General features: G+C 37.2%; 1 protein-coding gene and 1 long non-coding RNA gene across 7 annotated transcripts in view; one reads left to right on the forward strand and one right to left on the reverse strand.

Moving 5' to 3' along the window:
* Positions 1-18,378, forward strand: part of pthlha (parathyroid hormone-like hormone a) — a 132,829-nt gene that overhangs the window by 48,887 nt on the left and 65,564 nt on the right. The window lies entirely within an intron of this gene.
* Positions 10,899-18,378, reverse strand: part of LOC307004601 — a 76,438-nt gene continuing 68,958 nt past the window's right edge. Inside the window, exon 3 of the long non-coding RNA XR_013799069.1 lies at positions 10,899-11,189. This is a non-coding gene — a long non-coding RNA (uncharacterized lncRNA). The remainder of the gene's footprint in view (positions 11,190-18,378) is intronic.

Genomic DNA, 18,378 nt, shown 5'->3' on the forward strand with positions numbered 1-18,378 from the left:
GATAAAAGTTCATCTATCCATGATAAAAGTGCATCTATCCATCATAAAAGTGCATCTATCCATAATAAAAGTGCATCTATCCATCATAAAAGTGCATCTATCCATCATAAAAGTGCATCTATTCATCATAAAAGTGCATCTATTCATCATAAAAGTGCATCTATCCATCATAAAAGTGCATCTATCCATCATAAAAGTGCATCTATCCATGATAAGTGCATCTATCCATCATAAAAGTGCATATATTCATCATAAAAGTGCATCTATCCATCATAAAAGTGCATCTATCCATCATAAAAGTGCATCTATCCATGATAAAAGTGCATCTATCCCTGATAAAAGTGCATCTATCCCTGATAAAAGTGCATCTATCCATGATAAAAGTGCATCTATCCATCATAAAAGTGCATCTATCCCTGATAAAAGTGCATCTATCCATGATAAAAGTGCATCTATCCCTGATAAAAGTGCATCTATCCATCATAAACGTGCATCTATCCATGATAAAAGTTCATCTATCCATCATAAAAGTGCATCTATCCCTGATAAAAGTTCATCTATCCATGATAAAAGTGCATCTATCCATAATAAAAGTGCATCTATCCATGATAAAAGTGCATCTATCCATCATAAAAGTGCATCTATCCCTGATAAAAGTTCATCTATCCATGATAAAAGTGCATCTATCCATAATAAAAGTGCATCTATCCATAATAAAAGTGCATCTATCCATGATAAAAGTGCATCTATCCCTGATAAAAGTGCATCTATCCATCATAAACGTGCATCTATCCATGATAAAAGTTCATCTATCCATAATAAAAGTGCATCTATCCATCATAAACGTGCATCTATCCATGATAAAAGTTCATCTATCCATGATAAAAGTGCATCTATCCATAATAAAAGTGCATCTATCCATGATAAAAGTGCATCTATCCATCATAAAAGTGCATCTATCCCTGATAAAAGTTCATCTATCCATGATAAAAGTGCATCTATCCATAATAAAAGTGCATCTATCCATAATAAAAGTGCATCTATCCATGATAAAAGTGCATCTATCCCTGATAAAAGTGCATCTATCCATCATAAACGTGCATCTATCCATCATAAAAGTGCATCTATCCATGATAAAAGTTCATCTATCCATGATAAAAGTGCATCTATCCATCATAAAAGTGCATCTATCCATAATAAAAGTGCATCTATCCATCATAAAAGTGCATCTATCCATCATAAAAGTGCATCTATTCATCATAAAAGTGCATCTATTCATCATAAAAGTGCATCTATCCATCATAAAAGTGCATCTATCCATCATAAAAGTGCATCTATCCATGATAAGTGCATCTATCCATCATAAAAGTGCATATATTCATCATAAAAGTGCATCTATCCATCATAAAAGTGCATCTATCCATCATAAAAGTGCATCTATCCATCATAAAAGTGCATCTATCCATCATAAAAGTGCATCTATCCATCATAAAATGGTTTTATATCGCAAAACAATACAAAATGGAGTCTTCAAGCAGTGAGGATGATAAAAAGAGAAAAAGAAAGAGGAAATATTGGGTTCATCCAATCCTGAGATTTGCGTAGAGAGGAAGGAGAGTTAAAGTTTACTTCACGATGTCTGTGGCTCAGTTTGATGCTTTTGCTAGCGAGACTGGAGCCACATATTACAAAAAAGACCACCAATTTCCATGAACCAATTGATATTGAACAGAGACTGGCAGTATTTCAAAGGTGTGGACACACACACACACACACACACACACACACACACACACACACACACACACACACACACACACACACACACACACTCTGGATTTTACTTGTATGGTGGCTCTGATTTGTCAAAACACCTTTTTCGGAGGCAGTGTGTAAACATGATTGACAACGTGAGGTCGTATTTATTTTTTACGTGCAAAAATTTTGGACGAGAATGTGTGCAAGGACCTTTAGTTCACTTTACAAATGTACATGCTGTACTTGCATGAAAACAACTTATAAAATGCTCTTTTATCTCTATCCTAAGCTAAAACTGATGCTTTTCAACCTTATTTTTCAAGTCTCGTCAAGATCGTACGACTCAGTCCTGCTTGTATTTATGGTACTTGCATTGTCATTGAGTTTTTTTTTTTTTTGTGATCATTATTATTATTATTATGCGTTTACCATTTACTTATTTTTTTTCTTCAGAAATTGAAGGGACTAAACTAAATGATCTTCCTGCCCACTCCTTGAATTCTTTCACTCTCCACAAAGACATTTTAAAACAATTTACAGCCACAGAGAGTCGCAACAAGGAAGTTTGTAGGATCTCTTTCACCACACCGAGGATGGTATTGTCATTAAAACTGAAACTAAAACATCTCACAGGTGGATCTTCAAGTACTCTAAAATCTCTCTTAATTCTTTTGTCAGGCGATTCATTGAGCCTATGGCTCACTCGGCACCTTAAGTAGGTTCATTAAAGCAAATTAAAGTATGTATTTTCCATGAAATATGCCGTGCGCATGCCCAGCAAGCAAATGCATCCAATGGCTTGATAGATATACCATAATCCTTGTAAAGTGATATGTGATGGAAAGTTTTCAGAGTTTCGTGCTCCAAACAAAATCAAGAAAATGTCAAAAAATAGCCATTTCGTAAATCACCTCCTCCCCAGAAAAACGAATGCGATGGCTGACTCACCGGAGAGAATTTACAGTAGGAAACATCAGGGAAACTAATATCTGGCTGTCAAACAGATTTAACATTCAAAAACAAAACATCAATTGTCCACTGAAAATGACTTCCCATCTTAATCAGAACATGGACTAACCGAACGGTCGCTGACCATGACTTTTTGGACCCATGATTTGGCCAAAGATTGCTAAGGCTTTTACCAGACCTCCAATTGAAGTTGGTCTACAGAAAGTTCCACAGTGAGTCTCTTAAAGGAGTAGTTCAGAATTAAAGTTTCCTGATCATTTACTCCCCCCCCCCCCCCCCCCCCCCCCCCCACGCCATCCAAGATGCTCATGTCTTTTTTCAGTGGAAATTTTTTTTAGTTTTTTGAGGAAAACACTAAATTTTTCTCCGTATAATGGACTTCAATGGTCCAGCGGGTCGAAGGTCCAGATGTGAGTTTCAGTGCAGCTTCAAAGTCTCGACACGATCCCAGCCGAGGAATAAGAGTCTTATCTAGACAAACCATCCGCCATTTTATAACAAATAAACATTTATATACTTTTTAACCACAAATGCTCATCTTGCACTCGCTGCGACACACATTGCGTAATTACGTTGAAAGGTCACACATGTTCCTGTACATGTAATGTAGATCTAATTTTCTCCTCCAACTTCAAACTTTCTTTCTTTCTTTTTTTTTTCTTCGTAAAGGGCGTTTGAATTAGTCGTTGCGTGTTCGCTTTGTAAACACTTGGTCAGTTATTCCACCGACGTTACGCTTGACCTTTCAACGTTACTACTTAATGTGTGTCGCATCACAGCTAGTGCAAGATGAGCTTTTGTGGTTAAAAAGTATATAAATGTACTTTTTTTATAAAATGGCCGCTGGTTTGTCTAGATAAGACTCTTATTCCTCGGCTGGATCGTGTCGAGACTTTGAAGCTGCATTGAAACTCACATCTGGACCTTCGAAACGTTGGACCCCATTGAAGTCCATTATATGGAGAACATCCTGGAGTGTGTTCCTCAAAAACCTTAATTTCTTTTCAACCGAAGAAGATCTCGGGATGATGTGGGGAGAGTAAATTATCAGGAAATTTTAATTCTGAAGGAAACTACCGTTTTTTCCGGACTATAAGTCGCTCCGTAGTATAAGTCGCATCAGTCAAAAAATGCGTCATGAAGAGGAAAAAAACATATATAAGTCGCACTGGACTATAAGTCGCATTTATTTAGAAATTTATTTCACAAAATCCAAGAAAAGACATTTGATCTGGAAAGGCAAGTTATTCAGCTCCACAATAGCACACAGAACAACAGCTGAATAGTGTCCGGTGTGTTAGCGTAACACATTAACAGTTATTCAGCGACACATTAGCATAAAGAACATATACCTGAGGCTGAATAGGCTAAACTAACATTAGCCAGCGAGTCCAACAAGTTACCGGTCAGCAAGTTCACCAAGCCCCCGATCTCACTCCTCAACACTGAATCCATCGAGTTCTTCCTCGGTGTCGCTTCTGAACAACTCCGCTAACTAGAGCGCCCTCTCGCGGCTGTAGACGGTAATGTTTTCTCTTAGTTCATCTCAGTCAGTATGAATTAATTTGATATATAAGTCGCACCTGACTATAAGTCGCAGGACCAGCCAAACTATGAAATAAAATAGTCCGGAGAATACGGTAATCCTACCATATAAAGGGCCGTAGACATATAATGTATTTTCAGTTTCTTTTATTTTTCAGGCTGAACAGAAAACCAGAGGGCAGAAACTTTAATGCAGACACATGCACGTCAACACAAACACTGATCAGCTACACAGCTTTCAGGAAATGGCAAGAAAGCAGATCTAAATGGTAGCAAAGTTGTACCGTGACCACACAGACTGCAAAAACACACTGAATCAAATATATACAGACAGCGAGCAGGAGAGAGACGTAGAGGGGGGTGTGCATATATTTTTCTCGCATTGCTGAATGGATTTATTTCCTTGGCCTGACTTCTATGATTCAGCAGACAGAAATGTGGCATTTCAACAGCTACACACACACACCTTTTCATATTAACCTGCTGGTAAAGACATTGGACCGTTAGAAGTGCTCTTAATGTTTCCTATGAACTGCTTCCAGAGGGTAAAATAATCATGCCATCACATGTTCACATTAAAGTGCACTTAAAGAAGTAGAGCAAAACCAGATTTGCCTTAGTGAGCTCAGAGAGGTCCATGATGGAGTGTTATCCTTTAGCATTCCCATTTATCTCAAAGACTATTGGCCCAAGATCCTCTGGAAAGTAGACCATCTTTTGCTCTTGGATGCTCGTTTCTTCAGGCGTGAGAGTTTTTGGGTCGAGATGAAAAAGATGACCATTTCAGACTGGACTTTTTCCTACATCAAACTTTATTTGTAGCGCCTGCCGTCCAATAATCGCACAGAGCTTTGTGCTCTGTTACTTCTGATAAGAAACTTAAGTTTTAGCTTTCTAATTCTGTACGTTTTATCACGAAATTCAAACGATAAATGGCGTTTTGACGCTCTTAAATGTGACGTGACTTTTTTGACGAGTCTTTTCTACAAGTTATATCTAGAAAAACATGCATGAATATCAGAAAGTATGTTGAAAGATACAGTACAACTTACTGAAATCTGAATCATGAATCAATCTGTGTTTCAACCGCGGAAAGACGTCAATAAAACAGCTTGAGAACTACATCACTTAATCTCGCATTTACCTCAGGAAGGTTATCCAGTGTTCACAGTTTGTTAGTTAGCTATTAAAACACTGGAGAAGAGCTTATTTACTGTTAATGTTTTAATAAATTAGCAATGAAGCGTTTATGAAAACTACCTTATGTGTTGTAAACAGACACATTTCAGCTTTTATTTGAATGTAAATATCATATCTGGAAATAAATAGCAGTTGAATATAATAGCTCTGTTGTTAATTTTAACCTCTAATATTATAGTGTACCAAATGAGAGGTTCCCTACAGGTGAATATGGTGCAAAAGTTCAGCTATTTCCGTAATTCAACTTAAAAGGTGAAACTAATATATTATATAGACTCATTACATGCAAAGTGAGATATTTCAAGCCTTTATTTGCTATAATTTTGATGATTATGGCTTACAGCTTATGAAAACCTTTTCACAATATTCTAATTTTGAATTTGGGGTTTTCATAAGCTGTATAATCATCAAAATTATATCAAATAAAGGCTTGAAATATCTCACTTTGCATGTAATGAGTCTATAATATATTAGTTTCACCTTTTAAGTTGAATTACGGAAATAAATGAACTTTTGCACCATATTGAGTTTGCAAAAATCAAAATATTGGCCGATATCATTCTGAATGAGAAATTTAGTATCTCTGCATCTCTGGTTTATACCAATCTCATCAGTCTTATGAGTCTCATCAGTCCAGTGTAAAGCCGAATATAACCCTACACTTTGGTGGTAACAGTTTCTTAACTGTTGGGGAAACGCTTCATCAATACTGGAGCAATTAAAGTTCTTCCATATGGAAAGGCTGTTTAGCTAATTAAATAAGCTGAGTGAGTGAGTGGTTGAGTGCATCAAGGTTTATATGACCTCTTGGCTTCTGAGCTGGAGAAGTTTCTCTGCAACGCAGCCAAAGAAAGCCAACGACAACCAGTCGGTTTTTGACTTAAATGACAACACAAACCCAAGTAAGAACAACACTCGCTGGGTCAGCGACTGCTAGGAAAACAACTGACTCCATGCAACCAATTTTTCAGTTCCTCAAGGGATGATGGGATACAGGAGAAGGGTCTGAAAGCCAGAGTTGAGGCACAAATGAGCCGAAAACAGAACCTGTGGCTCTCATTAGGACACTTTAAACACACGTCGTGTCCGCGTCTCCTCATTACTATCTTCTCACTCACTCGTTCAAGCTCCTCGTCCATTTGCTGACATTTATTACGAGTCATTCTCGCTGCAGCCAGTCAGGAAAGCATGTTGTTTAGGAATAATTTTTCTCATTTGTGTATAATATAGCTTAAGCTAATGGCATGGACAGGCTTTTCGCATCTGCAAAGTTCTAATTCAAATCAAGGAATGCAAGTTTCAAGAATGTTTTAAAGGTGCAAGTGTGTCTTTTTCAAACTCTCTGTCTCAAGCAGCGTCTATATTAATCGGGATTAGGGGTGTTACGATATCCTCGTCACTATTCGATACATATCACGATACTGAGATTTGATTAAAGGTTAACAATTTTTTTTTACTGTTTATTATAATGCTAAACATTTTATATACATTGTAGGTGTAAACCATAGATATCTGGGTACAATATGCATCACATGACTAAACATGCAAAAAATGTTTTCACAGTTCACACTAAAACAAATTTGTCCACTAGGGAGAGCATCTTCAAAAAAACTCTTTTCACGGGACAAAAATGCACATCAGTGTTGAAAAGGATGTGTTTTCAAATGTATCTGTATTAATGTAGATGTAGCCTTATGCTGCGTTCACAACAAACGCAAATAGAGCGTCTGGCGTGAGTGATTTTAATGTTAAGTCAATGTAAAGACGCGTTTACGCGCGTCTGGAGGTACTGCGGCGCGAATGAGGCGTTTAGCTCGGCGCGGTAGAAGCAAATTTGCCGAATGACGCGCGAATGAGGCGAATTGATCGTCTGGCGCGATACGCGCGAGTGGTGCTTTGTGCATTCACGTGTTTGACGCGAATTCGCATCTGATGCCCGAGTTGAAAATGTTAACTGTGGCGTCAATTCGCACCACGTTAATCAATCAGGAGCCTGCTTGCTGCGGTCACGTGGTGAAGTGACGTGATAAACGGGGGCAGGCCCGCTTTTCAGTTTATTAAGGGTGTCACGATTTAGATTTTAAATCGAAATCGATCGAAATTAAGTCACAATCTCGATCATCGAATTAAAAAATGGAATCGTCGATGCTGCCACGCCCCCATGCCACGTTCGGTCGGCTTGTCAAGCAGAAAAAAAACGCGTGTTGAAATGCTGCGAGTCAACCTCCTCTGCGGGCCGCACACCCGACGATAAGCGCCGCGTCTATGACAACTCGAGGTATCGTACACCGGACGAGAAGCTCCGCGGCGCGTCTATGACAACTCGAGGTATCGTACACCGGACGAGAAGCTCCGCGGCGCGTCTATGACAACTCGAGGTATCGTACACCGGACGCGCACTTTCATGTGGCCTGCAATATTGTATTTAAGGACATTATGGAACTCATGTTTATGTTATGAGGCTACTGTACAACGTTGCTTAGTCTGCACTTTATCTCTATCTCAGAGAGCGTCCGTTAACTGAATGTATCCTGAAAATCCGATAACATCAGCAATTTTCATTCAACCAGCTGATTTCTGTAGGCTAAATGAATGTAAAACATTTATATTACAGCAAAGTCATAACGACGATTTGAGACAAATAAATGTATATAAAATGTATTCATTTATAATAAATGTAATATAAAACTATGTGAATGGCGCTCTCTGGCGCGGCAGGATTAATTTTGAACAAGGTCCTGAGCCGTTGCTGGGCGCCGCAGACAGAGACGGCGAATGGCGCCGCCGATGTGTGTGTGTGTATGTGTGTGTACACTCAGAGAATAAAGTGTTAGAATTTTAAAGACGTGGCTCTGCGCGACGCATAGATTTATCTGTTAAACTGTTTGTTTGTATGTTTGTTTTGTTGTGAACTTGAATGTCATCTTCTGTGAAGACTGCAGTTACAAAAGAGAAACTTTCGCAGGTTATTTTGCTTAAGTTTCCAATTGACTGAAGAAGTATTGTTACATTATGTTCTTAATAATATTTTAAATTTGACAATGTAGTGTGGTACATTGCGAACAAAGGTCAGATATTATGCATAAAAGTTTGGTCTAAAAATGGCATAGCAACCTGTGCTTTAAAAAAAAAAGAAAGAATAAAAACCGAGAATCGAATCGAACTGTGACCTTAGAATCGAAAATGTAATCGAATCGAGGATTTGGAGAATCGTGACACCCCTACAGTTTATAATGTCATTTTAAATGTTTGGCCTCAATAAATTATTTTGTAATATGACTAAATGCCCACGTGAAAGAAGGAATGACATTGTCCAGATATATGTTAACTATGAATGTGACACTGAACACTTGCAGTCGTACATTTCTGAATGAGATGAAGAAAAACTCACATAATTTAAGAAGTCGTTTGACTGACGTTATAACGAGTCATTAATGTATTTTAACTTATATTTCATATAATAGAACCGAAGCTATAGATTGTGAATTTAAACATGTCTCGTTTACCAGCGCCAGACGTCAGGAGGACTAGCCGAGGTGAGGCTGCTCCAGCGGGTTACATGAGCGCTGAGCGCCGGTGATCGCCTGGATCTCACAACTCCGAAAACATCAGATCACATTTTTTAAATAGGCGCTATCTTTATAAATAAACCACAGATTTGAGCTTTAAACAACTACATTCTCGACTAAACAACTCTTAAAACTACATTTCGTGACACAATAACAGTAGTATTTTTAAATTTCTTGGCCTTTCTTCCAAACAGAACCGCCTAGCACTGGCCCCTCCCACAAGAAGCGGATTTCGCCTCGGTCCATTTCGCTTTGGATGCGCGAATGCATTCAAAATGTTCAAGCGTCAAACTAGACGCGAATTTGACGCTCTATTCACGTTTGGTGTGAACGCAGCATTAGATTCAATACCAACACATTTACTCATGTTGTTAGTGGTTTTGCTGTTGGCCACTGCATTGCACAAGCTTTATCCTCACCATGAGTCTTGGACAAAGATATTTCATGCTGAACATTGTGTTAATATTTGAGGTCCTGTTGTTCTTTGCTCTGAATCTAATATAATGGCTTTTTTTATAATGAGTATATAATGAGATATATAATATATAGATCTATAGTATAATGAGTATTTTTTACTAATAATACCTTTAATTTTAATAATAATAACTTTTAAAAAAAAAACTAGGGATGCACCGATATGAAAACTCTGGCCGATAACCGATAATTATTTATATTTGTAAGCCGATAATATATCGGCTGATAAATCTAAATCCAAATGTTTGAGAGTCTGATTACAAAAACTAAAGTCTCAACATTAAAAGTCATGTCCCAAGCACACAATTATGATGATGTTTGCATTATATTTATATGTAGCCGATATGACAGACTTGTGCTTAACCATATTTTCCTTTTTTCCAATCATATTTCAAGCAATTCAAAAGGATCATGTTGAACAGTGCGCAGCTGAAGGAAATAACCCATTATTTATCGGCTTTAATATATCAGCCACGATTTCTTATCGAGCCGATAACGATAACATTGAAAATTAATGTTTAACGGCCGATACCGATATGGTGACCGATATATCTTGCATCCATAAAAAAAAACTATAATGTGCACCTTTACCATTTCTGTAAACCCGAATAAGTTGGCAAAACTAATTTAAGTTGCCTCAAATTTAGTAAGTTATGAAATTAAAAAGTTAATGAAGCAGAACTGGCCGATTTATATTTTGTACTTATAAATTTGAATTGTTCTTAACTTGAAATGTTTGAGTACACTAATTCATACATTTAACTAAAAACTTTCATGTAACCTCAATGTGAACACTTTCATTAGTATAAACTTAACAAGTTAGTTTGCTGCCACACTAATTTGTTAACATGTTATAAAAGTTAACAAATATAAAGGTATTATTCACTCTCAAATCAAGCGCATGCTCCACTCGTCACCATGATGTAACTATCCTAAAACCAACATTAACAGAAATTCTTCTAAATTAGCATAACAAAACATGAATCACTACTAAATCTCCCACTTAACATTAATCTTGCACAAAAACACATTATATTACACTTAATTTTAGCATTTACTCTCCCTTTCGAGTGCCATCGGCAGAGCATGCTGGGAAATAGACATCCGAGACATTAAGTTCGTCTAAATTAAAAGAAATAATTTCATAAAAATCAAAACAATGAGTTCAGTTTACTTAAAATATATCAGTTCTGTGAACTAGAAAGAAAAAGAAAGTGCTAAATACTCATAAAAGTTAATTTGACTGAACTAATTAGTTTAATTTAAGTTTGTTCTACTCAAACCACTTCATTATTTTGAGCGTTCGGGTGTACAGTGGTCAACCACAGGGAATATCGCATGTTGAATCAAGATTTGTGGTCAGATCTGTCCGCTGTCGTTTATCTTTATCTTTCTTTCACCCCCGTGAGTATATAGTTACAACACCCTGAACTGCAGCATTATGGGTCGAGGACTGGCTGAATAATGAATCATATTTTCCATGCTGAGGACCCGTCTGTTTTTCTGACCACAGGGATTGTGGGTGAAGTTTAAACCTCCTTCATCAGGTACTGTTCTCATCAGGAGTGTGTTAATCTTCACCGGCGCTGTCTGTGAGGAGAAAAACGTCTGTCGGTTCCTGACAGGATTATACATCTTCTCCTTTATTGTGTGCGCAAGTAAATCAAATCGTTCCTGTGGAAATAAACTGTTTTCAATTAGACAAGGTAAAGTTTACAACATCTATGTGACAAAAACACTCTCATTTATACAATCTCGTTAAAAAAAATCATACACATTCATAAATCCATATTTTTGGACTGACAAATTATTATAAAGTCTACACACATTTCCACTTCTTCTTTCTTATCTGTTCTCTGCACAGCTTTCCCAGATCATGTTTTGCACACCAGTCTATTTTTGTGGCATCAGCAGTTTTAGATGAAACTGGAAAAATTAGAATATGGTGCAAAAGTTCATTTATTTCAGTAATTCAACTTAAAAGGTGAAACTAATATATTATATAGACTCATTACATGCAAAGTGAGACATTTCAAGCCTTTATTTGTTATAATTTTCATGATTATGCCTTACAGCTTATGAAAACCCCAAATTCAAAATTAGAATATTGTGAAAAGGTTTATATAAGCTGTTATTTATCCCGCCGCTATGATAGCAACAGCGCCTGAGATCCGCCCACAAAGTTACTTGCGTTTCAGAACGTAAAAATAGGGCCGCTAATCAATCCCAGAATTCCTTGAACTCCACTCAGTGTCAACCATATCATCACATACTGATCAAATTGAATGCAGTGTTGGGGAAATGCATTACTAGTAACTTGAGTTATGTAATCAGATTACTTTTTCAAGTAACTAGTAAAGTAACGCATTACTTTTAATATTTACAACGAAATATCTGAGTTACTTTTTTAAATAAGTAACGCAAGTTACTTTGTTTTCCCATTTATTGACTGACAGCTCTCCTGTCCTCATGTTGAGACGTGTGTGTGTGTGTGTGTGTGTGTGTGTGAACATGATGTGTATTGTAGTTCTAGACTAAATGTGAGCATTTACTCATCTCACTTGCTCAAAAAAATATTCAATATTTCTCAAAATGAATAAATTCAGCGAAATGCGGAATCAAAAATAACTAAATATGTTAAAAAAAAAATGTACGCATTTTATATCACTTTATTGACCAATGTACTTGCTTCTGACCTTCGATGATTCAGTTAAATAAGCAAAAATGACTGTAGATAGATGGAAAGGTTTGCTTTCCTCTACTGTACACATGTCCTTCAGCCTGAGGATTATTATTTCACTTTTAGTGTGAAAGGGTCTTTACATTTGCCCAAAAATATAACTTTTGTGTTATAAAAAAACAAGCCCAGCCCAGGTGGGGGGAAAAGTAACGCAAAAGTAACGTAACGCATTACTTTTCTAAAAAAGTAACTAAGTAATGCAATTAGTTACTTTTTTAAGGGAGTAACGCAATGTTGTAATGCATTACTTTTAAAAAGTAACTTTCCCCAACACTGATTGAATGGTATGAGCCTTGGTTGGTACAACCCTTAAAAGATAATTTACTAATAACAGTAATTTGGATGTAGATATTATAGCGAATAAAGCAAATTCAGTAAGAACTGAAATTACAGATTATTGGAGTACGTTTTAGAAGAAAATACTATTATAATCGAAGTCTTTAAACAGTGCTTGTCTAAACTCATGACTGGAGGGGATATTTGTGTTTTTATGTCCACGTTTGATCAAAATATAAGGAAATATTTGAAATATGCAGGAAAAACAAAACACTAAAAATGGTTACGGTAAAATTATTTGGCAAATTATGGAAAAAAATAAATAAAAAATGCATAGAAAAGCAAAAAAGCTGACAGTAAAAAGCACACATTGGCTACAACATAAACAGTTATTAATATTTCTTTGGGTCTCTCTGATTCTTGCATGCGTTCATAATTCCTTTGAATGACAGCCTGTCCAAAAAGTATGTCCGCACAATTTGTCATGTTTTATTGTGTTATTTAGTATTTAACGATTACTAAATCGTTAAATAAATTGTTAATAATATTTAAATAAAGTGAAGATGTTTTCCAAGGCCGGACATCACTTTTGGCCACTTCTGAACTTCAATATTTCACATCTAATCAATGTTCCTTAACATTTTTTGTAATTATTTGTAAAATATACTTGAAATTGAGTGACTAAAATAGTTTAAAAGTAAATCCATCACCATTTTTTTTTCAGTCTAGGTTTGCTTTGGACAATATCCGACCCCGTTCACTTAAACGTAGAAAATCCATATTTGTCAAAAGTGTAAAAAACAAATTGACATCTATGTGCATAAATGTTGTCTTAACTTTCCCCGCCACAAACACAGTTATTACTGAATAAAAACAGCTTTCACGTTTACCACTGTATATACAACATCAATATAAGGTTGAAGCCTAACAAGCTACATTAACAAATACAAAGAGGGCTATTAATCGCCCACGACTCTGGGACGCAGACACCGCCCCTGGTTAACCAAACTTTCCACTGAACCGCAGGCCTAGAGGACCCATGCACCCATAATGCTGTGCGTAAAACTGTCCAAATGAGTTTAGCTCTCCCTGAAGACTCTCCGTCGTCCTTAGATGGCCATTGAGACTATCGCGACTATGAATAAATGTCTTGGGTGGCTTCAAATTGTAATGATGATCTTGTTTTCAAGCACAAATATCTAAAATCAACAGTTACTTGAGGTGCAAAATTACAAGATATTAAATATGAAATATCTGAAATATGTGAGTTTATACATATTGGCCTGTAGGGGCAGAAAATAAACTTGTTATAAAGCTACGTTTATTTTTCTGACCTCTATGGTGGTATTATTTCTTGTTTTATGCATTTAATTAAACTAAATTAGTTCACTTCAGAATTAAATTTTCCTGATTATTTACTCACCCCCACGTCATCAAAGATCCCGCTGGACCATTGAAGTCACTATATGGAGAAAAATCCTGGATTTTTTCCCTCAAAAACCTTCATTTCTTTTCGACTGAAGAAAGAAAGACGTGAACATCTTGGATGACGTGCGTGTGAGTAAATTATCAGGAAATGTTTATTCTGAAGTGACCTAATCCATTAACACACTTAATTTTGATAAATTTTTCAGAAAACAAAACTTTATCATCATATTTGCATATTTGAGTAAATATATCGCAATTTAAGAATGTTTAGAAATTTCTTCTGGTGAACAAGACAAAGTAGTAAAATGCAGTTTTTTGTAGGAACAACTTTTATTTTATTGACAAAGAAAAAAATTTTTTTTCTCAAAATATCTTTGTAAAAAAAAGAAAGAAAGACGTACAGGTTTGGAAAGATATAATTATGGAAGGTTGTGTCCGCCACAGAATATTTTTTTTTAAAGATAATTGCGACTTTTTATCTCACAATTGTGAGTTGCATCTCGTAACTCTGACTGTGTTTCTTAGAATTTCCGAGATATAACGTCAGAATTGTGAGATATAAAGTCAGAATTGTGAGATTTAAAGTCAGAATTGCGAGATATAAAGTCAGAATTGCGAGATATAAAGTCAGAATTGCGAGATATAAAGTCAGAATTGTGAGATATAAAGTCAGAATTGAGATATAAAGTCAGAATTAGTCAGAATTGCAAGATATAAAGTCAGAATTGTGAGATATAAAGTCAGAATTGCGAGATATAAAGTCAGAATCGCGAGATATAAAGTCAGAATTGCGAGATATAAAGTCAGAATTGAGATATAAAGTCAGAATTAGTCAGAATTGTGATATATAAACTCGCAATTGTGAGTTATAAAGTCCAATTCTAAGTAAAGAGACTGACTTTTGGTCCTCACAATTCTTGTGAGATGTAAACTCGCAATTGTGAGATAAAAAGTCGTAAATTTCCTTTTTAATTTTTTATTCTTTATAATTTTGGTGAAAAAATAATGTAAAGCTGGACAATGTACAAATGTTTAATCTTATCATGCCAATCACATGACATATATATCTAATGGGACCATCAAACTGAACTTGCTGCAATTGCGCGTTTGTTTGCAGTCTCTCTCTCTCTCTCTCTCTCTCTCTCTCTCTCTCTCTCTCTCTCTCTCTCTCTCTCTCTCTCTCTCTCTCTCTCTCTCTCTCTCTCTCTCTCTCTCTCTCTCTCTCTCTCTCTCGGAGTGATTTCACTGCTCTGGCACAGTTTACCCTCTCCATAAGGGCCCACACAGTCACAGCGAATGACACTTTTACACTCTCATTGGCCAAAATGAACAAGACACAGGACTACACTAAGCTTTCCTTATTGGGGGAGGTGGCCGCGCAGAAAAAGACGAGCGTAGACTTTTTTAATTGAAAAGTAAGTGCATTTTTCTAAGCTGGACAAGCGTTCTGAGGTCTTTTTTTTTTTTCAGACATTTATTTGACATGTCACGTCATGCAGTTTGATGCCAAGCCCTGCAGAAGTCTCTGTTTGAACTCGCTGCCATTTCCACACTGCGCTTATTCATTTGTGAAATAATTGCTGCGACCTTCAAGGGTTTTCTTTGGCCCACCTGGAAATATGTATTTTTTTGTCGCCCAATCTTCTAATTAACAAGCTTTTTTTTGCAGGACACACTTATTTTAATAGAGTTCTGTCGTAATGTCTCAGTGTGAGGGGTCCTGATGTGTTTGTTTTGATGAGAAGTTTATATCTTTTAGCCATCCTGGATATTTATGCTCTCTTTCACCCCCTTAAAATAAAGATGAATGTTATCCGTGATTTCTATTTTTGGTACTGAAAACTAACTACACAAAAGGCTATTTACAGTACACACAGTGTTTGGTTTGAGTTTGTTTAGACTCCGTGTGCTCCCAGCCAAAGTGCAGAGTACACTAATGCATTACTGTGGCAGACAGATGCATGTGTTCGGCTCAGCGGCTCTATTTACCCCTCAGCTGTTTTACATGGACAGGATTCAGCACAGAGGGGCTGCATAAGGGTGAATCTCACCGAATCTAAACCTGTCCAGTCATACTTTACCCCAAAGGCAAAAGAAAAAAATTATAAATTGCAGTTTGCATGAGACGAATGAGGCCTGTTTTTAGGACCATTACAATCTTACCATATACACTCTAACAAATCTTGTGTTATTTTTTCTACCCAGCCTTTTGGGTTATTTTTCCAGTGTTTGGATAATTTTTGTGTTACCTAGCTCCTGGGTCAGACGTAACAACCCAGTGTTTGGGTAATTTTTGTGTTAACTAGCTCCTGGGTCAGACGTAACAACCCAGTGTTTGGGTAGTTTTTGTGTTACCCAGCTCCTGGGTCAGACGTAACAACCCAGTGTTTGGGTAATTTTTGTGTTACCTAGCTCCTGGGTCAGACGTAACAACCCAGTGTTTGGGTAGTTTTTGTGTTACCCAGCTCCTGGGTCAGACGTAACAACCCAGTGTTTGGGTAGTTTTTGTGTTACCCAGCTCCTGGGTCAGACGTAACAACCCAGTGTTTGGGTCATTTTTGTGTTACCCAGCTCCTGGGTCAGATGTAACAACCCAGTGTTTGGGTAGTTTTTGTGTTACCCAGCTCCTGGGTCAGACGTAACAACCCAGTGTTTGGGTAGTTTTTGTGTTACCCAGCTCCTGGGTCAGACGTAACAACCCAGTGTTTGGGTCATTTTTGTGTTACCCAGCTCCTGGGTCAGATGTAACAACCCAGTGTTTGGGTAGTTTTTGTGTTACCCAGCTCCTGGGTCAGACGTAACAACCCAGTGTTTGGGTAGTTTTTGTGTTATCCAGCTCCTGGGTCAGACGTAACAACCCAGTGTTTGGGTAGTTTAAAAAAAAAAAAATTTTTGCAGTGTACAAGGGCGCGATGTGAGTCGCCTAAACGAGTATTTTAAAAAAGTTCAGAGGATTTAAGTTAATCCGTAATCATTAATTCATGTGTGAAGCAAAAAAAAAAAGAAAAAAAGATAGTTTTATAGTACAAGTTTATCAACCCAATATGTTGGGTTAAATAAACAACCCAATTTGCTGAGTAAAATGAACCCAACATGTGATCGGTCCGATATTTACCCAGCCCTTGGGTTAAAAACAACCCAACACTTGGTATATACACTAAAAAACACTGGGTTAAAAACATAAATAATTGACATAACTATTGTTTTGCATAACAGAAATACGAATATTGAGGGGGAAAATGCTGGGTTGTTTCAACCCAATTTTGGGTCAAATATGGACAAACCCAGCCGTTGGGTTAAATTTTACCCAACGTTTGGGTTTGTCCATATTTGACCCAAAATTGGGTTGAAACAACCCAGCATTTTTTTTTTAGAGTGGTGCAAATAAATCTTAATGGTCTTTATAGGAACAATATAGTCTTTTCTTTGGGATTGTAAATGGATTATAATCTGGACATGTTCACCCATGACCTCTGACCCCAGAGAGTATCGTCAGATCTGACATAAACCGATCAGAGATGCCATAAAGAAGCAACAGAGTAGATCCTTTTATGCACTCGACCCATGATTCCCGTAAACCCGAGCCCAGTTACAGAGCTGGAGGAATGGCTTAGGATTGCCAGTAGACGTGAATGTAAAAACGACTGAATTGGAGGTCATATAATGTGAGCTTTGTCCATTAAACCCTGGCCTCATAAATACTTCCATGTCCACACGTTATGAAAAACACTCAATGGAGTCTAGACAAAAGGCAATCAGTGCAGTTGGAGCCGCTGAGCTTCCCTGATCCACACTAATGGAGTCTCCATAGTCCACCAAACTTCACCCTTCATGAAGAACAGCTGTGCCCTGAAAACCCAGAAACCCACGCCTTTCTGATGCACTATACGCACAAGAATAGCTTAAAACCTGAAATCTACCCTTTAAGTTTTTGGGCCCTATTTTAACGATCTGAAACGCAAGTGTCAAAGTGCAAAGCGCAAGTAACTTTGTGGGCGGATCCCGGCGCTGTTGCTATTTTCCCGGCGGATAAATGACTCTTGCGCCCGACGCAAATCTAAAAGGGGTTGGTCTGAAGTAGCTTCATTATTCATAGGTGTGGTTTGGGCGTAACGTGAAATAAACCAATCAGAGCGTCCTCTCACATTCCCTTTAAGAGCAGGTGCGCTTGTTCCATGGCGGATTGCTATTATAACGGCGGATTGCTATTATAACGGCGGATTGCTATTATAACGGTGGATTTGCCGGCGCACGCCAGGAGCGGTTCACAGCCGAGGAAACCGACGTTCTCGTCAGGGCCGTAAAACACAGAGAAGTGACATTGGGGATGATGGGAGAAACACACACAAATTAGCTTCGGTTAAACAGGCGTATAATTTGGGTAAATGTGTAGCCTAATCTAGATTTTTTTATTTTTTT

Source organism: Phoxinus phoxinus (assembly GCF_949152265.1).
Source record: "Phoxinus phoxinus genome assembly, chromosome: 9".
Lineage (NCBI taxonomy): Eukaryota > Metazoa > Chordata > Actinopteri > Cypriniformes > Leuciscidae > Phoxinus > Phoxinus phoxinus.